Source organism: Sander vitreus, chromosome 13, assembly GCF_031162955.1.
Source record: "Sander vitreus isolate 19-12246 chromosome 13, sanVit1, whole genome shotgun sequence".
In the NCBI taxonomy this organism is placed as follows: domain Eukaryota; kingdom Metazoa; phylum Chordata; class Actinopteri; order Perciformes; family Percidae; genus Sander; species Sander vitreus.
The window spans coordinates 1,254,968-1,261,954 of NC_135867.1; positions in this window are offsets into that span (position 1 = coordinate 1,254,968).

The following is a 6,987-nucleotide window of genomic DNA, read 5'->3' on the forward strand; positions in this document are numbered from 1 at the left end:
TTGACAATAACTTCGAAAAAAGTGACATTAACTTCATAAAAAGTGACATTAACTTCATAAAAAGTGACATTAAGTTAAAAAAAAGTGACAATAACTTTAAAAACAGTGACATTAACTTCAAATAATTGACAATAACTTCGAAAAAAGTGACAATAACTTCGAAAAAAGTGACTAACTTCATAAAAAGTGACAATAACTTTAAAAAAAGTGACATTAACTTCAAAAAAAAGTGACAATAATTAAAACTAACTGGCAACAGGAGAGCATTTGGGAACACCTTACTTCCTGCTTTGCTCCCGTCTGAACTACTGCGGCTACTAGAGGGCGCCGCCACTAGAAACGTTAATATAGGTCGTAATCGCAGCTTGTACGAACAACTTATGTGGCCGTTTTTCATCCTCCAGTCTCATAAAAACCCTCCTCTGGATAAAACTTAAAGTCAAACTGGAAATAAGGGAACTCCTCGCCTCCAGCAAAGACCTGGAACTAGTGGAGGGACTCGGCCTGCGTAGGATTATTTATTTGGGGGCAGCGCAGCTTTGAAGCCGCGTTGCGTAGCAGTGAGGCCGAGCATCAGCTGACAGGAGGACAGTCACGCCCCAGTTTGGGATTCAACTGACACAAAAGTGACAAAAAGGCGACTAAAAAGATAGGACCTAAAGGAAAAGAGATCCTTTATTACACACCGAACACAGGAAGAGATAGAACCTGAAGAAAGAGAGAGATCCTAAAGAAATGGAGAGAACCTACAAAAGGGGAGAACCTAAAGAAAGAGAGAGAACCTCAAAAAGCAACAAAAAGGCAAAATAAAAGTGTCCAAAAAGTGACAAAAGGCGATGTAAAAGGTGACAGGAAGAGAGAACCTAAAGAAAGAGATCCTAAAGAAAGAAAGAGAAACTAAATAAAGAGAGAGATCCTAAAGAAAGAGAGAGAACCTAAAGAGAGAGAGAGAACCTAAAGAAAGTGAGAGAACCTAAAGAAAGAGAGAGAACCTAAAGAAAGAGAGAGAACCTAAAGAAAGAGAGAGATCCTAAAGAAAGTGAGAGAACCTAAAGAAAGAGAGAGAACCTAAAGAAAGAGAGAGAACCTAAAGAAAGCGTCAAAAAGGCAAAAACCCCCCAGAAAAACTGTCCAAAAAGCAGCAAAAAATGCAACGAAAAAGCGATAAAAACACAACGACACTAAAGACCTATCTATAATCTTTGAGTGTGGGTAGTATTATGTATTTGGGGGCAGCGCAGGGTACTGGCAAGCAACCCCCCTAACCCATCTATCGCCCCCCCCCCTCGGTATCTCTCAGCTCCCAGGAAGCTGCCAGGCTCGGCTGGAGCCAGAGTTCTGCCCCATCCATCATCCTTATCAGGGAGAGTCTGGCTGCACCGACGAAGGAAAGATCAGCTGCAGAATTAAAAGCAAAATCTGGTGTTCGGTCTTTTGGAGAGAATTCTTTAATACTTTATAAAAACCCACCCGAGCTAAAAGGTGTTCAGAGTCAGACGGGTCAGATGGGAACGGAGAACAGTTGGCAGAACATGAATATATTCATGTTTAGTTATGTTTATATGTATGACGACAACTATGTAGCATAGACCTATGACACACACCACAGCTTTCAAAGACAGACCTCCCCTTTCTCTTGTTTCTTACGTAAAATAAACTTGACACTTACATAAAAGACACTTTAGTCATTATTAGATACACACCTTGAAATGCAAAACTCAAGAAAATACCGAAAAAACTACACAAAACAGACTAATCACCAGGAATATTAAATGTTTAGGAAAGTAATACAGAACATGTTTGGAGATGGAATTGACAGTTCCTTTGGTTCAATCTATTGTGTGTGTGTGTGTCTGTGTGTGTGTGTGTGTGTGTGTGTGTGTGTGTGTGTGTGTGTGTGTGTGTGTGTGTGTGTGTCCGTGTATATGTGTGTGTGTGTGTGTGTGTCTGTGTGTGTGTGTGTGTGTGTGTGTGTGTGTGTGTGTGTGTGTGTGTGTGTCCGTGTGTATGTGTGTGTGTGTGTGTGTGTGTGTGTCTCTGTGTTTGTCTCTGTGTGTGTGTGTGTGTGTCTCTGTGTGTGTGTGTGTGTGTCTGTGTGTTTGTCTCTCTCTGTGTGTGTGTGTGTGTGTGTCTGTGTGTGTGTGTGTGTGTGTGTGTGTGTGTGTGTGTGTGTGTTTGTCTCTTTGTGTGTGTGTGTGTGTGTGTGTGTGTGTGTTTCTCTGTGTGTGTGTGTGTGTGTGTGTGTGTGTGTGTGTTTCTCTCTGTGTGTGTGTGTGTGTGTGTGTGTGTGTGTGTGTGTGTGTGTGTGTGTGTGTGTGTGTGTGTGTGTGTGTGTGTGTGTGTGTGTGTGTGTGTGTGTGTGTGTGTGTGTGTGTGTGTGTGTGTGTGTGTGTGTGTGTGTGTGTGTGTGTGTGTGTTTGTCTCTCTCTGTGTGTGTGTGTGTCTCAGGTCGGGGGAGTCTGCAGTGATAAGCCCTGATGATACAAACAATAACAACAGGCACCATGCAGCCACATCAAAGCCCCCCATTTAGATTTGGGGGTTTTGGGGGTTTCGGGGATTCAGGGCTGGGGATGGGTGGGGGTTCAAGGGGTGCTGGGCTGGGGATGGGTGGGGGTTTAGGGGGTGCTGGGCTGGGGATGGGTGGGGGTTTAGGGGGTGCTGGGCAGTTCCAGAGGTTCATCAAAGCCTCGGCAGCAGTCTGACCCCGCACCAGGACGCTTTTTAGAACAACTTTTACAACTCTTCAAGCTTCGAATAAACAAAACGCAGCGAACGGCACAAAGACAGAAAAGAGGAATGTCCGAAGCGGCTGCTCTTGTTCCTGATAAAGAGTTTACGGTCAGAGCTGTTACTTACTGCTTTGGATAAAGAGCTAAATGCCATAACTGTCAGTGTGTCTTCAGATGTCAGAGGGAGTGGAAGCACTTTCACTATCAGAGCACAGACCGGAGGAGAGGATGTGTTGTCTTTACTAGTTATCTCCTGAAAAGTAAAGACAGATCTCAGTAATAATCTAATCGGAGGGATTTGTAGCACGAAAACAACTCAGATTCTCCCTTTAGAGATGCTGAATATGTCAGGTTGAATAACAGATACCAAGATCTTTCCATGTGATGTAATAGTGCAGCCAAAGCTACTTGAGACCAACGGTTAGAAAATACCTTTTTACGACTTGTATTTATGTTTCACATGCAGCTTTTTGGCAGTGGTTCTCAAGCTTTTTTTTAATAATGTTCCCCCTTTTGAACAGTGTTTTTAAGCACTGTACCCCCTAACCAGCACAAGTAATTGTTGGTAGAAAAATATATAAACATATAAAGAGGAAGAATACAGCGATGTCAGCGATAGATTTACTAAACTACAGCCTTGGACCTGGACAACATTTAGATGATGATGGAAAAAGGAGACAAAAACTTGGAAAAAGACAATAGAAAGAAGGAAGGAAGGCAAGAATAGGTCGGAAATAGTAACGAAAACGTAGAAAAAAAGACAGTAGAAGTAACTACAGCCTTGAGATACTGAATATGTCAGGTTGAATAACAGATATCAAGATCTTTCCATGTGATGTAATAGTGCAGCCAAAGCTACTTGACGGTAGCTCAGTAACGGTTCTCAGTAATGCTGCGTTCAAGACACAATGTTTAGCCCTTAAGTTACGACTTCAAGTCACGACTCACGACTTAGCGTTCCAGGCAAAGTCACGACAAACCCTTCTAGCTAGCGTTAGCGTTAGCTAGCAGCTACCTACCGTTGACGTTAGCTCGCGCTAGCTGATACTAGCGATTTCTAGTCGGCGACATATTTGGGCTTAAAGGAGAATACCGGTCGATTCCAACCCGTAGCTGTGTTGTGTGTAAATATGGAGAGCTGTCAGTAGCGAGAAAAACTAAACCAATCAGTGCTGCCTACACCGTGTTATCCTCCTGCTAGCGTTAGCACCCAACAGGCTTAAACAGGGCAGGTTTTAAACAGGTTTTTAGCCTCTAAACATGCTTGAAATGTCATTACAAGTGCTCCCCATGTGCAGTGATTCCTTCTGAGGGAACACAGGGAATTTGACTGGAATATTGGATTGTATGAGTTCGACAATCGACTAGTGTGGACTTGACCGGAAAACAGGAAATAAACAGAGCTATGTGCTGGCTGGATTAACACGACGTTTATGCCTTTCTGTCACATCTACAGCAGTCAGATTCCCTGTGTTCCCTCAGAAGGAATCACTGCACATGGGGAGCACTTGGAATGACATTTAGAGCATGTTCAGAGGCTTAAAACACGTTTAAAACTTGCCCTGTTTAAGCCTCAAGCCACAAACCTGTAGTAGTACACAATCGTATGTGTATTGTTTTGATTACAATGTGTGGAATTACTTTACGTTGCCTATTTATGTCTATTTATTTCTATTTCTCACCGTTAATCATCGGCGTCTCTACAGCATCAACAGGGGGCGCCATTGTTGTTTATGTGTGTGTGACGTCAACAACTGTAACTGGGAGTACAACGCTTTGGTACGAGTTCACGGGGAGTAAGATACGGGTTTGACGGCCGTTCCAGGGCACTTTCACGGGAAGAAGGTTGTGAAAACAAGAGTTACGAGTTGCCTGGAACGCAGCATATGTCCCGAGTATGGAAAAAAAAACGTCCGGAAGAATCCCATTTGAGGAAAGTTTCAAAAAAAGACCCAAAAGACCCATGGAGTCTGGTGGGTTTGGTGATGGTGATTTCGGGGCTGTTTGATGTTAAACTAAAAGGATCTTCCTCTTTAACTAAAAGGTCTATCTCTGTAGGGATCCTTTCATAATGTTGTCAGACACTTAGAATAATAACCTGAGTCTGTCAGCAGCAACAACAGAACTTTTTCGTGGACGCTAACTAGAGATGCGAAATTGCTCGATAACGTTACATTGCAGCTGGTTTCGCGGCTTCCGACTGCAACGATCTTGCTCAAAATTGGACCAATTTAAAAAATGTTGTTCCTATCAGTCACTTAGACACAAAAACATGGGAAATAGAGTCCAGGTTGAAAAGTACCGAAGTTACAGAGGCCATATTAACATAATCTTCCTCATAAATTTCAGCTGAAACAGCAGCAAAGAATCTTCAGCATCAGTTATTTGTTTAACAAGTAGATCAAATATATTCTGTGTTTTGTGTTCCTGCTCCGCCTCCGTTAACGCCACGGGGAAACATGAAGCCATCCATCTTGATGATCACAAACAACACGAGCAATCCATCTAGCTGGAGATGAATGGGCCTCTCAGAGCTGGAAACGTAATAAAAGTGGCTCTCTAATGGTGTATAGTTGTATTAGGGCCCGTTTTTATAAAAGCCATGAGGCCCATTGTCAGACAGGCAGGGAAACACAGCATCATTACAGCTCTGATAACATTAAAGCAAAGCTTCCTTTGTGTGGCGGGGATCTGTTCTCCACCACCGTAAGTGGTTCTGGCGTGAGCCAGACGCAGCGCAGCTTTGAAGCTGCGGCGCGGGGCCGAGCCTCAGCTGACACAGAGCTGCTGCAGCTGACAGGAGGACAGAGTCACGCCCCAGTTTGGGATTCAACTGACACAAAAGTGACGAAAAGGCGACTAAAAAGATAGGACCTAAAGAAAGAGAGAGATCCTTTATTACACACCGAACACAGGAAGAGAGAGAACCTAAAGAAAGAGGGAGATCCTAAAGAAAGAGGGAGATCCTAAAGAAAGAGATCCTAAAGAAAGAGAGAGATCCTAAAGAAAGAGAGAGATCCTAAAGAAAGAGAGAGATCCTAAAGAAAGAGGGAGATCCTAAAGAAAGAGGGAGATCCTAAAGAAAGAGAGAGATCCTAAAGAAGCATAAAAAAGTGACAAATAAAAGCAGCAAAAAAAGTGTCCAAAAAGGCAACGAAAAAGTGACAACAGGTGACGTAAAAGGCGACAGGAAGAGAGAGAACCTAAAGAAAGAGAGAAATCCTAAAAAAGCGACAACAAGACGACAAAAAAGGCAATGAAAAAGTATCAAAAAAGGTGAGAAAAAAGCATCCAAAAATCAACAAAAAAAGCAGCAAAAAGACAAAAAAAGCAGCAAAAAGGCAACGAAAAAGCGCCGAAAAGTGACAGGAAGAGATAGAACCTAAAGAAAGCGAGAGATCCTCAAAAAGCGACAACAAGATGACAAAAAAGGCAATGAAAAAGTGTCCAAAAAGGCAAAGAAAGTGTCCAAAAAGTGACAACAGGTGACGAAAAAGGCAACAGGAAGAGAGAGAACCTAAAGAGATCCTAAAAATATGCCAAAAAGGCCGAATAAAATTACAACAACACTACCAAAGACGACAAAAAGCAACATCACGGCACTTTCTATCCATCTATGAGTGTGGATCCTTTGCAGAGCCGGCTGTTTGATGCCCTAAACACAATATTTGAGCTGTTTTTGGTGTTTTTTTCAGCATTTTATTTATTTTTTCAACATTTCTGTCGGTTTTTTTTTATCTGTTCTCATTTTCTTCTAAGTTTTTGTCGTCTATTTCAAACGTATTGGTTGCTTCATCAACATTATTGGGTTTTTTTTGTTTTGTTTTTGTGCCAGTTTTTCCGGCCTGGCCGTTTGAACGCTCGGTAATGTAATCAAAGCTCGGAGCTTTGTGACGTAAAGGGGCTCTGATGAAAGGGCCAGGCCTGAGTTCATGCATGTTTTCTCTGATTTAATATGAGCAGCCCGAGTTACGTTATCAGCCACACCAGAAAACCAAACGGTCGTACGGATAGACGACGGATAAGACACCTGGTAGAGGATGCAACAGAAGTCAGCATTTAAAACAGATTACAGCACATGATCTTCTGGGAGTTGACCAAATCCTCCAGTCTCATCAAACCCCTCCTCTCTCACGAAGTCAAACTGGAAATAAGGGAACTCCTCACCTCCAGCAAAGACCTGGAACAAGTGGAGTCACTCAGCCCCCTACACTGTAAGAAATAACTCCACACTGTAAAATGCATCACCGTAAAT